At 46.3% G+C, this 22430-nt stretch overlaps 1 protein-coding gene across 6 annotated transcripts in view; it reads right to left on the minus strand.

Moving 5' to 3' along the window:
* Window positions 1-22430, minus strand: part of PITPNM2 (phosphatidylinositol transfer protein membrane associated 2) — a 307066-nt gene that overhangs the window by 232097 nt on the left and 52539 nt on the right. For all 6 annotated transcript variants that reach the window (XM_036760339.1, XM_036760373.1, XM_036760364.1 and 3 more), the window contains exon 2: window positions 12688-12796. The gene's annotated coding sequence lies outside the window, so the exon portion shown is untranslated. The remainder of the gene's footprint in view (window positions 1-12687; window positions 12797-22430) is intronic.

Here is a 22430-nt window from a genome sequence, read left to right on the forward strand (position 1 = left end):
TGCTCTTCTCTAGAATGGTCTGGTTGGGCCAGAGGCCTTCTGGGGTCCAGACCAACTCCAAACAAAAGAAAACCTGATCATTCTAAGGCCAGAGAAGGGCCAGCTAAATGCCCCATGGCAGCTACCTTCCAAAAGGATCCACCTTTTAACAAGAAACAAGCAAGTAAGAACCATGAGACCACCCGACCACCAATTTAGAGCAAGAGGACCACAGAGTCCAAATCCTTTGTTTAACAGGCAAGAAAACCGAAGGTGAGAAATGAAGTGGCCTGCATCCTGTAATGATCACACGTGCTGAAAGTGGTCATACAGGAGAGGTGGGAGCTCAGGGTTCCGGGGGGATGAGAATTATAGCCACCAACCCATGTCCTCAGAGAGCATTCCAGCTGTGGGAATGGAAAGGACTGGTTCCTCTCAGTTCAGCTGGTCTCTGGTACCGTAATTATGTACCACCTTGTCCTAGGCACTGAGGGAGTGGGCAGTTATGAAACAGAAAGCAGATATCTGGTTCCCGAGCATTCTCATTTCAAGAAGTTCCCCCACTGAACATTTATGCGTGTTGGGGAAGACTCATCTTGGGATCTTAGCACTAGGAAGTACCTTATACGTAGTTTGACCTGTCCTTTTACAGATGAAGAAACTGAGGCCCAGAGAGAGAAAGTATTTTGGCTCAAGTCAAAGAACTGGGACGTGGCGGTCTGCCCCCTTCCGCCCCATCATGGAGCCTGGCCTGGCTTGGCCTGGCCTTCCCAATTTCTTCCTCACTCTCTCCCAGAGTGGAGGTGGCCCTAATAAACTACAGCTGGTGAGAGTCACTATCTATCACAGACACAAGCCGCAAGGGAGCATGATGGGCCAAGTTTTTAAATCTGGAATTAGAGAGGAGACAGAAGGAAAAGAAGGCATGAAGAGAAAGAGCAGGAGAGGGGAGAGTGAAGAGAAGGGGAGAGGAGGGGAGGGGAGAGAGAAGCTGGAGGAGAAAGGAGGAGGAGGAAAGAGAAGCAAGGAGAGAGAAGGGGGGTGGGAGAAAGGAGGGGATGGGAAAAAAGAGGAGAGTAGGGAGAAGGAGAGAAAACAAGCTAGAGGGGCTGGTCCTAAGCATTGTCGGAGCTGAGCTGGCCAGGCTTTCAGGCCCCACAGGCAGGGACAGCGAGTGAAGCCTTCTCCACACTCGCCTCCTTCTGCCTCTGAAAGGTCAAGGGACAGAAGGCAGGAAGGCCAGGGAAGAAGCGAGATGTGAGGCCACCAGGACACTCCCACAGGAAGGCTGTGTCAGTTGAAAATGTGGTTTTTCTGAAGCGCACAGATGTCAAGAGGCTCCATTCCTCCCAAAGAGGTTGCCTGACTTCTATCAAGGGCCTCCACTCCCCTTCTCTGAGACAAGGGCAGCCCCTGAGTCCCCGCCCTCAGCCCGGCTCACACCTGCCTAGAGCTCATCCTTCCCCGCCAAGAAACCCTCAATCCAAACAGATAGAATGCTGACCCAGAGAGCCCGACAGAGACCTCGACTGGGGGGCAGGGAAACCCTGGGTTTGAACGCTATCGCTGACCCTTCCTCCCTGGGTGACTTGGAGCAAGTGACCAGCTCCTGGGACCTCGTTTTCCTCTTCTTTCAGGATCTCTTCCAGTCTATGACCTTTCTAAGCCTTGGTTTCTTCATCTGTAAAATGAATGGTTTGAACAACATGGCCATTGAGATCCCTTCTAACTCTAGCGCTATGATTCCATAAGCCTGTGATCTGAGTCTCGGTTTCTTCATCTGAAAATGCGGATAATCAGAGCACCAAACTCAAGAGGTCTTTGTGTGGCTCAAAGGAAATGAAGAGGAAGAAAGCTTTGCAAACCTTCCAGTGCTACACAAATGTGAGCCATTATTATAACAATTCCGACCACTACTTTTAATCATTTCATTCCCATCTTTCTCAGAAGGCTGCAGATAAGCACCATCTGCTTTACCGCTATTATTCTTTTGTCTTTAATATTCTATGGACAAGTGCACAGGTGGATAGAATGACCATACTGAGACATTAGCTTATGCTCAGCTGGCTTAACGACGGCATCAGAGGGATGACTCCAGGGATAGGAGGCATTCACCTCCTCCTGTTCTCACTTAATTTATATAACCTCTGAAAGGTTATCATTACCACTGTCACTGCCGCCACCATCATCATCATCACCATCATTATCGTTACCATCTCCACCACCACCACCACCACCATTATCATCACCATCATCATCACCATCAACATCACCACCATCATCACCATCACCATCATCATCATCACCATCACCATCACCACCACCATCACCATCATCACCTTCATCATCACCACCACCACCACCATTATCATCACCATCATCATCACCATCACCATCACCACCATCATCACCATCACCATCATCACCTTCATCATCATCACCACCACCATCACCATCATCACCATCATCACCATCATCATCACCTGCATTATCGGTACCATCACCACCACCACCACCACCACCACCACCACCACCACCACCACCATTATCATCAGCATCATCACCATCACCATCATCATCACCTTCATCATCACCATCACCATCATCTTCATCACCATCACCATCACCACCACCATCACCATCATCACCTTCATCATCATCACCACCACCACCATTATCACCATCATCACCATCACCATCATCATCACCTGCATTATCGGTACCATCACCACCACCACCACCACCACCACCACCATTATCATCAGCATCATCACCACCACCATCACCATCATCATCACCTTCATCATCACATCATCATCACCATCACCATCACCACCATCATCACCATCACCACCACCATCACCATCACCAACATCATCACCATCACCACCACCATCACCATCATCACCTTCATCATCATCACCACCACCACCATTATCATCACCATTATCATCATCACCACCACCATCACCATCATCATCACCATCACCATCACCACCATCATCACCATCACCATCACCACCATCATCACCATCACCACCACCATCACCATCATCACCTTCATCATCATCACCACCACCACCATTATCATCAGCATCACCACCATCACCATCACCTTCATCATCACATCATTACCATCATCATCACATCATCACCATCACCATCATCATCATCGCTATCATCACCTTCATCATCACCACCATCATCACCACCACCGTCATCACCATCACCACCACCATCACCATCATCACCTTCATCATCACCACCACCACCATTATCATCAGCATCATCACCATCACCACCACCATCACCATCATCATCACCTTCATCATCACCATCATCATCACATCATCATCACATCATCACCATCATCACCATCACCATCACCATCATCGCTATCATCACCTTCATCATCACCATCATCATCACATCATCACCATCACCATCACCACCATCATCATCATCATGTTCTCTCTAAGATGGAAAGTGGGAGAGAAAGTCCCAAGTTTCCTCACCCGGGGATCCTCTATTTCACTGAAATCACCCAGCCATTTCCATCCCCTATGCTATTATTATTAATAAGTTTAGATGAGATGGGGTCCTTGTTCTTCAAGTAACTGTCAAATAGAGTGACAAGACACCAATACAGAGAGTCCTTATATTGTTGTTCAGTCATTTTCAGTTGTGTCCAATCCTTCATGACCCCATTTGGGGTTTTCTTGGCAGAGATACTAGAGTGGTTTGCCATTTCCTTCTCTAGCTCATTTTACAGATGAGGAAACTGAGGCAAACAAAATGAAGTGACTTGCGCAGTTTCACACAGCTAGTAAGTGGCTGAGGCCGAATTTGAACTGATGAATGTGAGTCTTCCTGATTGCAAGCCCAGTGCCCTATTCACCATGCCACCTAGTTGCCCCAATGGCTATTATACACTAATAATAATAATGGACATTTCTGTAATGTTTTAAAGTTTGCAAAGCCCTTTACATAGCCTTATCTGATCCTCACAACGATTCAGTGAGGCAGAATACAACAGGTATTGCTGGCCCCTCCTTACAGATGAGAAAGCTGAGGATGAAGAGTTAAATTGACTTGCCCAAGGTCACATGGCTAGAAAGTGTCAGAAGTGGGATACAAACTCAGGCCAGCATTCTATCTGCAACCCCAGTGTAAACAAAAGAATGGGAGGCCCAAGCCCAAGAGTCTCAGAGGAAACTTCCTGTTTCTTCCCGAAGGTCACAGGAAGAAAGTGACCCAGTGTTTGAGCTCTCCTCCCTCCTTCATCTCACCAAGGCCCCATGGCCTTCTCTCTACTCTCCTCCTCCCAACATTGCCCTCCAGCCCCTCCAAAGACAGGAAACAGCTGCAATGTTACTCACAGGAATGAGAAATGCTGGTGGAAATCAATGGCTTCCACTGGACATTTTCAACGGGTGTCCCTCCAGCTCAGTCCCCAAGTTTCCCTCGGCCTGAGCCCTCGGATGCTCCCATCCTGGGTGAGCAGGAAAGGTGGCAGGCAGCAGCCCTGCCTTCCAGCAGTACTCTCACTGCCCCCATGGAAGGTCTGTGTGTTCCTTCTGAGCAAGGAGCCTCTCTCTAAAAATAAATACTGAGCCTTGTCCCCCACCCCCACCCCCTTCCTTAGGGGACGATGATAATATTTCACATTTATAGCAGTTCTAAAGAGAGAGGCTGTTCTCCTTCCCCTGTCTTTTATTGCCCAGAACGCCAGAGATATGCCATCCATGGGCCAGGGCCCTTCGGCCACCCACCAGCCTGCCCCACCAGGGTTAGCTGCTGTCTCGTGAAAGGACTCGGCTAAGGAGGCCATCTAGGGGAGAATGTACAGGACAAGAAAGTGTGGGAGCAGGGTGAGGAAAGCACTGGCCTCCCAAGACCTGGATTCAAATCTCACCTCTGCCACTTATTAGCCATGTGTCCACAGAAGAGTCCATAACCCCACTAGTCCCCAATTTCCTCCTCTGTTTGAGAGAGACAGACAGACAGACAGACTAGGTGACCTCAAAATTCCTTTCCAGCTCTGCCTTGGCATTCTATGCCTTAAAAGTCCTCTCTGCTCAGATACTATGAATCTAGGATGGGGGTGGGGAGATGAAAAGCATGTAAGACTTAGGGAGACAAAAAGACCTGGGTTCAAATTTGGCCTCTAACACTTATTGGATGTTATACTATGGATAGGTCACTTTACCACTCTGAGGCTCAGTTTCTTCATCTGTAAAACAGGGATAACAGCCATAGTACAAGAATGCTGGGAGGCTCAATGAGACAATGCATATAAAATGTACAATAAACGGACTCGCAAACTTCAAAGTGAGATGTAAATGTCAGCCCAAGCTCTGACGTTCTCTGTCTAACAGGCTCTTCTAGGTCGAACATTCTGTTCTATAGGCATCCTGAATGCACATATATACACATGTGTATATGTGTGGAGGTATGTATGCATACACATACTGCCTCCCCCATTAGAACACAAGCTTCTTGAGGACACAGACTGTTTTTGTCTTTCTTTGTATCATCAGTGCTTTGCACAATGCCTGGCACACAGTAAGTACTTAATAAATGCTTGTTAATTTTTTGATGGATTCTATACTCTACAATCTCTCCCAGCTCTGACATTCCTTGTTTTGAGGCACCCCCCCAAGCTCTGACCTTCCCTGTTCTGAGGCCCCTCCAGCCCTGATATTCCCGGATCTGAGGCTGCTGCCAGCCCTGTCATTCCCTGTTCTAATGGTGACAGACTATTTGATTACAGGCAAATCTGTGACCTCCTGAGAAGAACTAGGGCCAGCGTGATGGAGGAAGGTTTCAGTAGGCTATAAGGAGAAAAGCTTCTCTCGGATGAGCACCAGCCAGCAATGGGAGCAGCCACCTGCTGAGGCCAGGAGCTCTCTGGTCACTCCCAGGACACGGGCTGCGCCTGCAGGATACTGGATGACCCCCTGCCGCGGCCTCTGGGAAAGGGCGTAGGCAAGAGGTAGGACTCCATGGCCTCTAAGGCCCCTTCCAAAGGTGTAAAGCCTCTATATTTAGTTTGGAGGGAAAAAGAAAGGCTCTCTTCCCTGCTTATGCGGCCACATTTGGCAGTAAGGATGTTAACCCTTCGGTTAACAGCTGTGTGAGCCTGGGATCCAGACAGTCTCTGAGTCTGTTTCCTCAATTAGAAGTCAAGGGGTTTGGACCAGGCCTTCTCTAAGGCCCCTTCCAGACCTAAGTTCTATGATAACCTTGGGCAAATCTCCTAAGCTCCTGGGCCTTGGTTTTCTCATCTGTAAAATGGGGATGGCTAGACTAGAAGGCCTCCGAGGTCCTAGCTCTGCTCCTCTGATCCCATGATAAAATAGCTCAGGTTCATAGAGTGTTGTAAGGTTTGCAAAAACTTCTGCATATATTATTTATAATACTAAAGTAGTCAGGGATTTGAGAAGGAAAAGGGAAAGGCAAGTAGTGGGCAGTTCTAGAACTTGTCTGGAGGTTAAGACAAAAAAAACTTTTAACAATAATCACAGCTGACAACTATACAATAGCTTTCAATTTGCAAAGTACTTTACATAATTATCTCATTTGATCCCCATAACAACCTAGGGAGGAAGGGAGTATACTATTCTCATCCCCACTTTACAGACAATAAGACTAGGAAAGGCTACCCAGGGTCACAAATCTAAAAGGTGAAGGACCTAGAATTCAAATCCATGCTGGAGGGTGGGGGGAGAGGAAGAGAGGAAGAGAGGGAGGGAGGAAGAGGGAGAAAGAGATAGTGAGAGAGAGAGAGAGAGAGGGAGAGAGAGAGAAGGAGAAAGAAGAGAAAGAAGAAAGAGAGAGAGGAGAAAGAAGAAAGAGGAAAGAGAGAAAGAGAGAGGTGGGGAGGGAGAGAGAAAAAAGGAGAAAGAAGAGAGAGGGAGAGAGAGAGAAGAAAGAAAGAAGACAGAGAGAGAAAGAGAGAAGGGGGAGGGAGGGAGAGAGAGAAAAGGAGAAAGAAGAGAGAGGGAGAGAGAGAGAGAGAGAGAGAGAGAAAGAGAGAGGGGGAGGGAGAGAGAGAGAAGGAGAAAGAAGAGAGAGGGAGAGAGAGAGAAGAAAGAAAGAGGAGAGAGAGAGAAAGAGAGAAGGGGGAGGGAGGGAGAGAGAAAAGGAGAAAGAAGAGAGAGAAAAAGAAAGAGAAGGGGAAAGAAAGAGGGAGAGAGATGAGAAAGAGAGAGAAAAGAGAGAGGAGAAAGAAAGGAAAGAAAGAAGAAAGAGAGAGGGAGGAAGGAGAGAAAGGAGAGAGAGAGAGAGAGAGAAGACCAATTTGCTCACCCTCTGCCTCTCCCTGCTTTGTGGTCCCATGGGTCAAAGGCACTAGCACATCCTGCCCTGCTTCTTGCTGGTTGTTAAAAGCATCTCCAGCAGGGAGCAGAAAGCTCAACCGTGTGTTCCGATTTTATTTCTCAAATTCTCTCTCTCTCTCACACACACACACACACACACACACACACATGCACACACGCACACACACACCCCATCTCTTTTTTTTTCCTTTCTATTTTTCTCTCCAAGTCTCTCACTCCAGTTCATCAGTGCTAGGGAGTGGTGGGGGGCTTCACCCCACTCCTTCCCATTAGCCCCCAGCTCAGTGTGAGCTCACTAAGTAGGGAATGGCTTCCTTTTAACAAGTATCTCCAATGCTTAGCACAGAACTTGGACATAGTAAGGCTTAATAAATGCCTTTTCATTCATTCAACCATTCACTCACTTATATGTTTATTGAACTTGTTGAAAGGAACTGGGGTAAAGAAAAAACCTATTGGAATAACATCATCCAGTCTCAACTCAGCTGCATACTACCTGTAAGACATTAGGCAATGAACTCACTTGTTGTCCCTAGGGCCCCAGTATCCTCTTCTATAAGATGAGAAAGGGGTGAGGAGAAGGGGCAGGATTAGCTGATCTCTACCATCTCTTCCTCTTCTAAATCCACGATGTTCCACGGAAGGAATGTCCTGACCTCTCTCAGTTGCTGGTGCCTTTCCCCCCAAAATTATGTCTCATAGTGGGACAGATTTGACACCACCACCACTCCCCCACCTCAGCTGACTTAGTCACAATAAGTAAGGAGAAGAGAACCAAGATAGTTAACTGAGTATTAATATACTAAGGAAGTAGGAAGACTTGCGACCTGTGATCCTTTTATGAAGCTTGAAAAAGAGTCTCTGATGGAACTGAAAGGAGAGCTGGCACCGGCTAATCAAGATTAACCATGCCCTTGTCGGCTCTTAAAAAGCAAAGCCTGAGATAAAACGGACAATTTTGATTACATAAAACTTTAAAGTTTTTTGGACAAACAAAAGCAATGCAGCTAAAATGAGAAGGGAAGCAATGTCCCAAATCATTAATAATTAGATCAGTGGCTCTCAAAGTTTGGACTTGGGGACCCCTGGAGATTTCTGAAACCCTTTCAGGAAATCCATGAGGTCAAAACTATTCATAATAATATTAACACATTTTAATCTGGAATACAGTAAATATCGGTAGACGTAAGCCATAGAAACAAAAGCTCTTGGAGGTGGGGATGGGGTCCTCAATAATTCTTAAGAGTGTAAAGGGATCCTGAGACCAAAGAGTTGGAGAATCGATGAATTAGAGAAACACAAGTTAAAGGAACTACCCGTGGGATTAACAAAGACGACTAAAAGGAAAATGGCGTCTTGGAGGAACTACAGAAAACCAGGCCCAATAATGCTTTGTTGGCGGAACTTGGAATTGGTCCAGTGCCCCAAAAGTAACTCAACTGTGAATACTGTTTGACCCAGCAATACCACAAATAGGCTTCTACCCAAAAGAGATCTAAGGAAGAAGAAAAGGACCCATATGTACAAAAATATTTATAGCAGCTCTTTTTATAGTTGTAAAGAACTGGAAACTAAAAGAGTACCCATCAACTGGGGAACGGGGGCAGCTAGATGGTGCAGTGGATAGAGCATCAGGCCTGGAGTCAGGAAGACTCATTCTCCTGAGTTCAAATCAGGCCTCTGATACTTACTAGCTGCATGACCCTGGGCAAGTCACTTAACCCTGTTGGCCTCAGTTTCCTCATCTGTAAAACGAGCTGGAGAAACCCCAAGAAACCCAAGAAAACCCCAAATGGGGTCATGGAGAGTCAGACACAACTGAATAACTGAACAACAACAACAAAGAGGTAAATTCTAACATAAGAATCTAATGAAATGCTATTCTACCGTAAGAAATGAGGAAAAAGAGAAAGCTGGGGAGACTTGCATGAGGTGCTGCAAGGAGAAATAAGCAGAGCCAGGGGAACAATCTATGTGGAAACAACATTTGAAAGACAAGTGTGAAAGACTTCAAACTGATCGATGCAGTGCTCAACGAAGATTCCAAAGGACCCGTGTTGTAACACGCTACCCACATTGCAACATTCCTGGTTCTGAACACAACCTACTGGCTTTCCACTTCTCCTTGAACCCTGAGGGTCTTCCCCTCCCAGTTTGATTTTTTTTTTTGAGTTTTGATTAAAGAGGCCATCCCTTGACTCACGTCTTAAAGAGGCCTATTCACTGAATGGACATTACCTCACTCTCAGTGAGAACCTGAAAAGACCACAGCCGTTGCATCCTGGGTCATCTCCAGTTCTCCTGGTGAATACTGTGGCTCTGGAGAAGAAAGTGAGGCTGGTGACCCTGCATAGCCCTCACTCACTCAAATCAAAGTCAACTGCAAGTCATGACATCATTTCCCTGATGTCATGGTCCTCTTCGAGAACGAAGGACAAACACACAAACACGCACATACACACACTCCAAACCTACTCTTCATCCCCAACCTCCAATCCCTCGACTCCTCGATTTTCTCCCAGGCCATCTTTTCCCTACACTGCCTACTCCTTCCTCTTCTCCCCATCTTGATTCCTTAATAAACGAATTCAACTACACTGTCCTCTCTTGAATCCCTAGCCCTCTTATAATTTTTGAAGGTTATTCCCTGCCAAGCATCAGCTTTGAAACACTTATGCCATTTGTCATCTTTGCTCCTATATACACGCTGCTGAATAAAGGTGGAGAAAATCACACAACTGTTCTGGCTGAGTTCAGTACAAATTCATGCTACACAACCTCAGCTGGGCACTCATTGTTGTGAGGCAATCCTAGTATGCCCCCCTTATCAAGTCACTATCCCATTCTCCACAGAGGCTCTTTCAAATCTTTTCACCCCTCCTTGAACCTTCCAGGGCTCCCCTAATTCCTTAGCCTCTCAGCTAATATCTTTGACTCATATATTACTAAAAAAATTGAAGCCATTCACCACGAGCTTCTTCTATTCCCCTCTCAGTCCCATATCCAAGCTGTCGATTCTACCTCTGCAACATTTCTCCAATATGCCCCCTTCCCTCCTCTCACATTTCCACCACTCTGGTGCAGACCCTCATCACCTCAGTCCTGGACTACTGCAGAAGGTTCAGGTGGGTCTGACTGCCTCAAGTCTCTCCCCACTCCAATCTATCCTCCATTCAGCCACTGCATATGCCTGGCATACAGCAGGCTCATTGACTGATTGACTGATTAACAGAAAGGTGATCAACTTGAGACGAGGAATGAGATATACATTTCTGGACGTGGCCAATGCACGAATTTGTTTCTGCTTGATTACAAACAGGGTTTTATTTTGCTTATTTGTTTCATTGGGGGAGAATTAACAAATACTTATTTATTGGGGGAAAAGTAAAAACAAAAAACAAAAAAACTAAGTCTGCCCATCCCTGGAGACAGTTAAAAAACAAGAGTTCCACAGAGGGAGTTTTGTAGAAAGTGTCACCTCCTTGTCTCTACCAGAGGACAATGAGGCAGGAAGTCTTTCTATATCTCTCCCCCTTGGCCATGAGTCCTCCAGTAACCTAGGTAGAGTTGGAGGTAGCAAGCAGCTTCAAGGAGCATGAGCCCTGGCAGCAGAGAAGAGAGTCAACTATGGATTCAATGGAGAAATATACGAGGGAGTTGGAAATTGAGCTTATGACAGAATTAGGCTCAAGGAGCTCAGCAGAGCAACCCCCACAGCAAAGACACTGTTTCCAGGTAGAAACAGCAAGAGGACAACAAATAGGGACATAAGAACTCTGCAGTACCCAAGGCATGAGTCGCCTCGGACACATGTCCCCTCTATGTATGCCATGTTACCTCAATGTATACTCTTCCCATTGACACTAGGGAGTGGGTGGCCCCAGGATTCTGCTATGCAATCTTAATAAATACTTTTATTTTGCGTCTATTTGCTGACTATTAAAGAAAGTCCACTGGTGAGGGCTCATGATCGAGTTTAGGAATGTGAACCCATAGAATATACTTTCTGAATCTCAAAACACTAATCACCCTCTATGGATGCAGCCTGTGACTGTGAGCTGGGGATGTGGTCCCAGAGGGGGTGCCACACTGATATTTGTATATTTGTCTTGTAAACAGTAATCACTGCTCATCTTAATTATATTAACATTACATTCTGTGAAAGCAGCAGCATGGAGGAGAGGAGAGCTAGACCAGAGGCCAGGAGAAAGACAAAGGCCAGATTCTGGGAGGGATGTGATGGAAAGACACAATCAGGGTCTAGGGAAGGAAACAGAGAATCCATGATATTTTCACAGAATCATGGGGTCTCACAGTTGGAAGAAAACTCAGCTTGAAAAAGGAAAACTGTTCTCTTTTGCCTTAAGAGTCTTATTTTTCCTCCTCAAGGTCCAGGGATGAGAAAAGATGTCTCTTTCCAAAACTGGAAGTCAAGGACCTATCACTAAGACTTGTGGGAAGTTTCCCATTAAAAAAAAAGCTGAAAGGCCTCTGAAAAGTCAGCTACTTCCCCCCTTTCTTTATGACAAAGGCACCCTAAATCTCCAAACTGGGTGTCAGAAGACCTGGGTACTAATTCTTTTTGGTTTACTTTAATTTTTTTTTATTAATCTTAAAAAAATCTACTTTCTCTCTAGCTTTGTTTTAAATCTATGGTCTTAAAAACAGACTTTGTGGATTCCTCTCTCAGCCCCTCAGTTTCCCCATCTATACAATGGGTACGATCATTCCCCATAAAGAACCACTGAAATCATGAACATGAGAAGAGTCGAGATAAGGACCGAGAAAGGCATAAACACAACATACTATTATATCCTAGATTGAAATGTACGCCCATGCTTGAGGAGGTGTAGGGGGAGGAGACAATACCAGGTTCTGATTTCAGACCCATTAATCTTCAAATAGAAAGCTGTTGGCTCAGCCAGTCAGGTGTGTGTGTGGCTAAAAGGGAGAAGTATGGGCTGAGTGGCAACAAAATCAAACAGTCTGAGAAATATTCCAATGACTTCAGTGGACCCCTGACTCTACTACACATCGATAGGACGACTGATTTCAGGGCCCTGCAGGACCCTCAGGGGGAAGGATGGGGAGGAGGCCTCCTCACATATGGTGGTCAAGGACAAAAATCATGTGCCAATCTATTTAGAAAGTGAGAGTCAGCATTTGGGAGAAACTAATTCGACAACTACATCCACAATATCTACAATTTAAATAATAATACAATACAAAACCGATAACTACGATCCACACAGGTCTCAGGACCAGGCCAGCCGGCAGCTCCTCAGAGCAACCTTTAGCCCCAAGGGGTGCAACTTTCCAGTGTTCCCCCCCCATCCCCTCCCCCTGCCTGCCCGAAAGTCCTTACCTGGAATGGCCACCTGCAACGTCGCCCCTGGCACTCATGAGAGAAAGATGAGGACAAACCTCTGGCTGCAGTGAAGGATGGATGGTACTGGCACACATATGCTGACATCCTGGAGAGACACACACAAGGAGAGAAGAAAATAGAGAAATGGGGTGTCAAAGAAGTCAGCATCACTGGATCATGGAGTCATTTCAATTTAGAACTTAGGCCACAGGGTCCAACCCGCTTATTTTACAGATGAGGAAACTGAGGCCCAACACTACGCATTATGGCCCGCTGCCTTCCTTGAGTCTGAGTGGGAAATCCATAGACCCCTCTATGTCTCCCTTGAAGCAGGCACATCCCCTGCACCCATTTTATAGATGAGAAAATATAGTTTTTTAAAGATTCACAAAGTACTCTCGAGTGTGTGTGTGTGCGTGTGTGTGTGTGTGTGTGTGTGTGTGTGTGTGTGTGTGTGTAAACACACAAATGAAACTTTATTTGAGCCTCACAATAATCCTGTGGGGAAGATGCTATCTCCGTTTTACAGATGAGGAAACTGAGGCTGAGAGAAATTGAGTGATTTGCCTAAGGCCTCACAGATATTGTTGGTATCTGAGGCAAGATTACAAATTAAGGTTTTCTGACTCCAAGTTAAGCCCTCCAGCTACTACTCTCTCCAGATGCCTGAGGCCCAGCACCCCAGCCACTAATCCAACCCTCCACATCATGGCCCTTGGGGTGTCCCCCTGTTTTCCAGACTGAAGATGCTCATACTCAGGGCTACAGCCTCCAGGTCTCTTGTCCTCCTCTGGCCGCTCCTTGGGTGCAGCCTTCGGACTGAGCCCAAGTTTTACAGAACAAATCCTTTTATTAAGGGAATTTGTTCTATGAAGTTTGGATTCAGCCAAAGGGCCGCACTTGAGGACCTAGAGGGCCACATGTGGCCTTGAGGCCAAAGGTTCCCCACCCTAGTAACTAAGTGCTTACCTCACAGGGCTTTGGGGAGGCTCATGTAAAGAAAGCCTGTCAAACCTTTTGAAAACTTTAAAGGGCTGGAGAAAGCTCATTACTGTCATGGCTCATTAGTATTCTCCAAAATCGTTGCTGTTGCCACCAGAGACCACCATCCTCCATCCCCTCCCTCCCCCACGCTCCTGTCTCTGACACCGCCTCCTCCTCTCCTGTGAACACCACTTGGGAACACCCCCTGGTTGGCATGGCCCATGCAAAGGGATTCAGCCAACCGTGCTCATTTGCTTATTTATTTTGGGCAGTTACACAAAAAGCCTCCTTGGATGCCCGTATCCAAAACTCCGACAGGAATCTGAATAACCTACCAGCTTGTGGGCAGAGTTCTTCCTGAGGAGAGAGGTCACAGAATCACAGTATTTGGCATGGAAGGGAGCGTGCATCTTTCTTAGCAGGCAGGTGGATCGACCATCCGATAGCACCTATCGGGTACCACTGGGTGCTGGACTAATGCCCAGGAAGTTATGAAAAGGTAGAAGCCCAGGGCCCTCCCCCTCCAGGAGCCTGCAGCGCCAGTGTGGGTGATCAAAGGCAACCAGGTGGAAGGAGACTGACATGGAAGGAGATTTAAATAAATACCAGTTCCTAACAATAATAGGAGAGATTGCCAAATGAAGGGTAGAGACAGAGTCATAGGAGGAGGAGTTCAGAGGAGGAAGACAACTTAGTCATGGGATCTCTGAGCTGAAAGGAGGCTCAGGGGCCATCAAGAAAGATCCAGACCTCAACAAGTCTCTTCACTCACCATCACATACAACAAAGGGGTCTTCTCAGAGTGGGTTGAAAGAATTCCAGCAGCAACAGGGAGCTCACTACCTCTCAGAGCAGCCCATTCCTCTCAATGAGAGAATTTTATTCTCCATAGCAAGCCAATCAACAAGTATTTATTAAGCACCTACTATGTGCTGGGTAGGCAGCTAGGTGGCTTGATGGATAGAGCACCAGGTCTAGAGCCAAGACCTGAGTTCAGATTTGGCCTCAGATACTTACTAGCTGTGTGACCCTGAGCAAGTCACTTAACCCTGTTTGCCTTAATCCACTAGAGCAGGAAATGCCAAACCATTCTAGTATCTTTGCCAAGAAAACTGGCATCCACGGGGGTAATGAAGAGTCAGACAAAATAACACAACAGGTGCTGGGCACCGGATTAAGATCTGGGCCTGCAAAGATACAAAGGCAAGCCACCTAACTACTCTGTGCCTCAGTTTTCTCCTCTGGGGTTGGACACAATGACTTCTAAGATTCCTTCCAGCCTCTGATGAACCAGGCTCTATGGCAGGTGCTAGGGGCACCTAAATGGCCCAGTGGATAGAAAGCTCTGGGGATACGAAGCTTTCCAGGAGCTCACAGTCTAAGGGGGAGACTACATGCAGATAGCTAACTTTGTACAAGAAACAGACAGGACAACATGAAGGTAATATCAGAAGGAAGGCCCCGGGTGGGTGAGGGTTGGCTCCTCGAGCAAGGGAGGACCTGAACCACTTTTTGAAGGAAACCAGGAGGCGGCTGAGGGGAGGAGGGAGAGCATTCCAGGCAGGGGGGACAGCCCGTGAAAGGCACATGGAATGTCACGTGCAAAGAACATCATCCACAGGGTACATAGAGTAAAAGAATACGGTGGAACAAGGCTGGAACATGGAACTGAAATCTGGCCATTGCACCTTCCAGTGGGGGGCTGAGCAGAACAATCCAACCCTCCACATCATGGATCTTGGGGTGTCCCCCTGTTTTCCAGACTGAAGATCCTCATAGTCAGGGCTACAGCCTCCAGATCTCTTGTCCTCCTCTGGCCGCCCCTCGGCCACAGCCCCCAGAATAGATCCTGATGTGACATGCCCAGCTAGGGCAGGACATTCCACCCCTCCCCACTCTGAAGACAGCCCTAGACACTGGAAGCCCGGGGGCAGCAGGATCATACTACCAACTCATATCAACTGTGCAAAAGCTATAGTGAAAAATAACAAATAACTCATGCCAGTTCGATGAGAGTGACTAAAGGAAAGGGACTGACTTAACAAACATCATAACTTACACAAAACATTCAAAGAAGATGCGGTGAAATGGAGTCAGAGGTTCTGGATTCAAATCCTAACTCTGCTACTTACTACCTATGTGACCTTGGGCAAGTCACCTGACCTCCTAGCCCCAGTTTCCCCCACGGGTAAAATGAAAAATAGGTCAGATGAGATGATTCTGAAGGCCCCCTTGAGCTCTAGATTGGGAAGGATCCCCTCCAAGGCAGTGAGTCTCCTTGAGAGGCTGAGAGAACGAACACACACACACACACACACACACACGAACACATAGCACACACATGACTACACATGCACACATGACCACACACGCAAGCACACACACATGAACACACACGCATACACACACCCCTTACTGATGCTCAGCCTTTTTCCCCTCAGGAACTGCTTTCAAAGCATTCTCTGGAATGTTTCCCATGGGTAGGTTTCATTTTGGGAAACAGTCAAATGTCATTCAGAGCCAAGAGAATTAAGAAGGTGGGCAAGCAAACTGGGAGAGAACACATTCGATTCGATTCAATAGGCATTCATTAACATCTGTACTGCATTCGCTGGTGGAAGGGCTAATTTGGAGGCAGAAATATCTGACTTATCCTAGGTACCCTAACTACGCTATGCCTTGGTTTTCTCATTTGCACATTAAGGGGGTTGGACTCAATGACCTCTAAGGTCCCTTCCAGCCTCTGATAAACCAGGCCATATGCTAGGCGCTAGAGGCAGCTAGGTGGCCCAGTAGATGGAGCACTGGTCCTGGAGTCAGGAAGGCTCAACTACCTGAGTTCAAATCTAGCCTCAGACTCTTCCTAGCTGGCCAGGTCACTTAACCCTGCTTGCCTCAGTTTCCTCATCTGTAAAATGAGCTGGAGAAGAATTGGCAAACCACTCTAGGATCTTTGTCAAGAAAACCCCAAATGGGGTCACGAAGAGTCAGACATAACTGAAACAACACAACAGTACTTGCTAGGTGCTGGAGACAAAGATAGAAACACCTAACTGTCCCTCCTTGCTATGTTCTATTGGGTATGAAAACTGAGGCACAGTGGGCATTGAAGGCCATTCCCAGAGAGGATCACAGAGTCTCAGCCTTGGAAGGGGCCTCGGAGACCATCCAGTCCAGCCTGAGGAGCACAAGACTGTTTATTTTCCATATAACACTCTTCCCCAACTCCCCCACAAAAAAGATCTTCAGTGAGGGTACTCACTTCTCTCTATGAAGTCCATTTGATTTTCTTAAATGTTTTTATTATTATGAACTTAATAATCATGAACAGATGCAAACATTTCAGGATACAGAGAAGAACACAGGAGACAACTGGACATGAAACTGACAGGCATTCCTTCCAGTTGAGTTTGCCAGTGTAGATTAGATGGAAGACAATAGTCTCATGTGATTTTCAGGGAACTTGAAAGCAGAAAGCTCTCTCTGCAGACAAAACGGGCCTGAAACCTGATAACCAATGGTGCCATCACTGCAGTATCACCCAGGTTCTTTGGGAAGGCGACAAGACTCGTTGTGGGGAGGGATATAAATTATGACCTGGCGGTTCAACAGCTGGGCTCACTGCCTTATAATCAAATCTCGCTGAGGGTCCTGGCAAAGACCTTTGTATACTTTTTAACCTGTAATACCTTAAAAAAGAAGGAAATAAGCATTTATTAAGTGCCTACTGTGTGCCAGGCACTGTGCTAAGCACTGGGGATACCAAGAAAGGCAAAAACCAGTGCTTGCCCTCAGAGAGCTCAGACTACTGGAGGAGACAATATGCAAACAACTGTACAAACAAGCTATAGATGGGAGGGATAATAAACTGGACTTAATAGGAGGCAGTAAGGGGGATCCAGAAAGGCCTCTCCTCATAGAAGGTGGGATTTTTAGCTGGGACTTGAAGGAAGTCAGGGAAGCCTGGAGAAGGGATGAGGAGGGAGAACCTTCCAGGCATGGGGAACAGCCAAGGAAATGTGTGGAGCTGTGACGTGGCCAGTGGCATAGTATCCAAGAGATCATGGAGGGGAGTAAAGTGTAAGAACACTGAGAAGGGAGGAGGGGCAAGTCATGAAAAGATTTTGCCAAACACCCAACAGAGGATTTTCCATTTGATCCTGAAAGCCACAGGGAGTCACTGAAGTTTATTTCCTAGGGGGTGTCATGGTGGAAGGCATACTCTAGGAAGACTGATTTAACAGCTGAGTAGAGGATAGATGCAGTGGGGAGAGACTTGAGACAGGGAAAGCCTTGAGAGAGGGAAACCAGAAGGCAACTGCAATTGTCTGGGCCTGCAGCAGAGTGGTGACAGCATCAGAGAGAAGGGACATATGGGAGAGATGCTACATAAGTAAAATCAACATATTGGATATGGGGGAGGGGTGAGAGAGCAGAGGTGAGGGTGACACCTACATTTCAAGCTTAGGTGACCAGGAGAATGGTAGGTCCTAGCAATAGGGAAGTTGGGAAGGGGGGATGGTTTAGGGGAAAAGATAACGAGTTCAGGTTTGAACACCCTGAATTGAAGATGTCTTTGCGATGGTCTGATAGGAAGTTGGAAAGGTGAGTCTAACGGTCAGGAGAGAGGTCAGGGCTGGATAAGTAGACCCGAGAATCATCAGCAAAGAGATGATAACCGAAACAATGGGAGATCATCAAGTGAAATAGTATATAGAGAGAAGAGAGCCCTTGAGTATACCCACCTTTAGTGGATGTGACCCTTGGGAAGGAGGAGAACCAGGACAGATTCGTGTCATGAAAGTGTCAGACAAGAGGGTAGCAAGGAGAAGAGGGTGATCAACAGTGTTAAAGGCTTCAAAGATGCCAAGAAAACTGAAGACTGAAAAGAGGCTAAAAAAGAGATCTGGCTACTGATGACTGTTACACTCTGGAGAGGGCAGGAGGTTGGATGATAAAGTTGGAAAGCAGACCGGAGACAATTAATTAGAGAGTGAGAGAAGAGGAAGTGAAGACAGCTACTGTAGAAGGGAGGAGAGCTCTGGGATGGAAGCTAGTGAGGGTAGGAGGATGAACTGAAGGCGGACCTGTTTGTGGGGAGCAGGGAAGTAGACAGCCATGGCATTCTAGTGAAGCAGCGGACAAGGAGAGATGGAAGAGAAGCAGGAGAGTGGGGACGATGGCTATAAAGGAGAGCAGAAGGATTGAAGGAAATGATGGACGGACAGCTGGGGAATGACTAAATGAGTTGTGGTAGCCGATTGTAAAGGCGTGATACTGAATGTAAAAACAAAGCCTGATGATTACGACTACAGAGAAGCAAGGGAAGACATAGGAAATGATGCGAAGGAAGGAAGGGGAAACCAAGAAACCAGCAAACACAGTGATAAGGACAATGTAAACGGGAAGAACAGTAACAAAACAACTAAAACAATTAAGCCCAGCCCTAAAGAAGGGAAACTGCCCGGGGCCCCCCTTTTTTTGCAGAGGTGGGGGACTAAAGATGTGGAAAACTGCATACAGTGTCAGACCTGGCTGATGAGTTTAGTTTTGCTAGATCGTTTCTTTTTCTCTTTTTTATTCTTTGTTTGAAGGAATGGCTCTTTGGGGCAAAGGCATAAGGATACACTGGGAAGTGTAGGTCAAACAAGCATTTATTCAGTGCCTGCTACCTGCACGTAGAATTTGGTATTTGTTAAATGCCTACTTTATTCCAGATCCGATGCTAGGCATTGGGATGCAAAGATTTGATATGACAATCTCTGGCACCTAAAGCCCTCTGACCCACAACCTGGCTTCAGTCTGCCTTTCTAGCCACTGCCGCTGCCACTGCCGCCACCACCATCACCACCACCACCACCATCATAGTATTCATATAACACTTTAAGGTACGCAAAGAACTTTACAAATGTAATCTCATTTGATCCTCACAACAACCATGGGAGGTAGAAGCCATGATTATCCCCATTTTACAGATGAAGAAACTGAGGCAGATCAAGGTTAAGCGACTCATCCAGGGTCACCCAGCTAGTCAGTGTCTTGAGGCTAGATTTGAACTCAGGTCTTCCTGACTCCAAGTCCAGCACTCTGCCCACTGTGCCACCTAGTTGTTCATTATCATATATCACTCCCTTTCAGATATACTTTGATGTGGCCAATCTGACCCTTCTTGCTGTTCTTTACACATGAAATGCAATTTCCTGTCTCCCTGCCTTTGTACAGATGCTTCCCCCACACCAGCCCACCCCCAAGTCTAGAATACTCTTCCTTCTCTTCTATACTAAATACATAGATATAGACAGGTCTACTCTGAGGACCCCTCATTTCCTTCACAGTTCTACTGTTTAAACCATTCTTGATCCCCCACACCACTGGCTAGTGCACTTAACCCCCAAATGACTGTGTGTTCATTTTACACATATCACATATATACTTAGATATGTATTTGTTGGGGACTCCTGATAAAAGGTGAACTCCCCCCCTCCAAGGGTAGGGATTCTGGCAGCTCTGTCCCATCCAGTAGAGCTCTGGGGGTCAGCTGAGAAGTACAAATAAATACTCTTGGTTTACCCTTCCTAGGATTAGTGGGCTCAGACTTGGCTCTGAACAGGCTGCATGGTGGGGTAGGAGGGTTTCTTGGCCTTTTTCTCACCTCTTCTATTCATTCTTTCTTCATTCCTTTTTTCTTTTCATTTCTTCATTTTCTCACCAACCTCTCTGCTTTTAACCTTAATTTTCCTTTCAGAAGCCCAGAAGGGCACCAAGGGGGGGGGGGCAAGAATAACCCTCAGAAATGGGAGATAAGAGGCCTCAGGATAAACAGGGAAGCCTAGCCCAGTGCATTAGTGAGGACCCTTAGGAGGCTGCAGGAAGTGGCTTTTTCTCACTCTGGACACAGTGATAAAAGGATGAGGAGCAAAGGGGAGAAAACAGAGGAGGAAGATGAGAGGAGAAGGGATGGATTTACTCATGCATGGAATTGCACACAGACACGGACACACACGTGCACACAGACACACACACAGACACACACGCGCGCGCGCGCGCCCTCCCTCTCCCCTAGCCCTACAGAATCTGGCAAAAGGAGGAGAAATTCTCAGCATAAGGCAGTTGGTAACATTATGTAAAGACCTAACCCCACAGAAATATCATTTGGATGAGAAAAAGTTAAATTTAGCTAAGTACAGAGTGACTAATCCTTACTATGAGGGAGAGGCAGCAGCTCTCTGTTGCCGGGAGTCGACACAGCTGGGTTCTAAAAACTTTTGACAAGTTACCAAGGTCTGGTATACAGAATAACAGATTATATAATGAGGAGAAAGTCTATTATTATTACACGCGTGCAAAAAAAAATCCCCAATAACCACAAGGTAACTTTTTGGAGAGATAAACTTTTAGTCTTTAAACATCTTTGAGGGGAAGGGATTACTTTTTCCTGACAACCCCCTCCCCCCCAAAAAACCCAACCACAATACCAAAGGCAGGATTTGAACCCAACTCTAGTGGGGCTCCAAGTTCTGCTCCTCTAGCCATGGCACCCCTTGGCCCCACTTCCAACACTCATTTTTTTTTTCATCTGGGGCTGTGACTCAGCAGGAGCCATGCAGAGATAACAAGATCTAAGTTTCGTCAGGCCTTCCCAAAATGATTCCAGATGGCTAAGGGCCTGGACAACCAGCCACCTAACCAGAATGGGCCTAGGGGTTCCTCAGCACCCCAAAATTCTAAGGAAACTGAATGAAGTCACTTCTATTTCTGCTTCTGTCCCCATGGGTTCTCCCATAGGCTTTGTTTCCCAGAGCTGCTGGGCTATTTTTACTTTTCTTTTTTTTTCTCCTTAAAACATTGGGACAAAGTTACAAAATTCAGCAGCAGGCCCTGAGAAATACCAATACCTCCCCCTCCCCCGCAAGTGTGCCCATGGGCTCACGTATCCCAAAAGGAAATCAATGTCCTAGGACACCAGGGTCCTGTAGGACAAAGGTTCAGTTAAGTTCACAATGACCATGAAATGAATTCCCTGATTAGGCTTCACAGACAAACAGTAACACAAACAGTAACAAAATGTAAAAGTTTTCTCTGCCAAAGTTCAGAATGCCATGTCTGTCCTCATGTTCTTCCCAAAAGTCTTATACAAAGTCAATGCCACCTCCAGAAAAAAATTACAGCTTGAGATTTTTATCAGTGGCTTAAGAACAACCAAACAACCAATAAACATTTATTAAGCACCTATTGAGCTTGGCACTGTGTAAGCTCTGAGGATACAAAAAGAAGCAAAAGATAGTCCCTGCCCTCAAGGACCTTACAATCTAATGTAAAGCCACTGAGGTGGGCATGCTGATCACATGTACAGATAACCCAAAATTAACATATTAGAAGAGAGAGTCAAGATCTAGATGGACTTCAATAGGCTAGAATGATGAGGAACGTGGAAAGGCCAATTTTGCGGTTCAAAAAATTCAAAGGTACACATGTACAAAATGGAAGAGGCCCCCATGATAGTTTCCTCTGAAAAATCTGGGGGTCCCAGAGTGGCACCGCTATATGTATCAAAATACTTATGACAGCATTTTCGTAGTCCAAAAGAAGTGGAAACCAAGTAGATGCCCATCGACTAAGGAATGAATTGCTAAACATCATGCTATGTGAATATAAGGAATCTTACTGTGTGGTAAGAAACAACGTAAAGGATGGCCACCGAGAAGCATGGTTTATGATCTGATACAAAGTGAAATTAGTAGAACCAAGAAAGTAAT

Source organism: Trichosurus vulpecula, chromosome 1 (genome assembly GCF_011100635.1).
Source record: "Trichosurus vulpecula isolate mTriVul1 chromosome 1, mTriVul1.pri, whole genome shotgun sequence".
Classification (NCBI taxonomy): Eukaryota; Metazoa; Chordata; class Mammalia; order Diprotodontia; family Phalangeridae; genus Trichosurus; species Trichosurus vulpecula.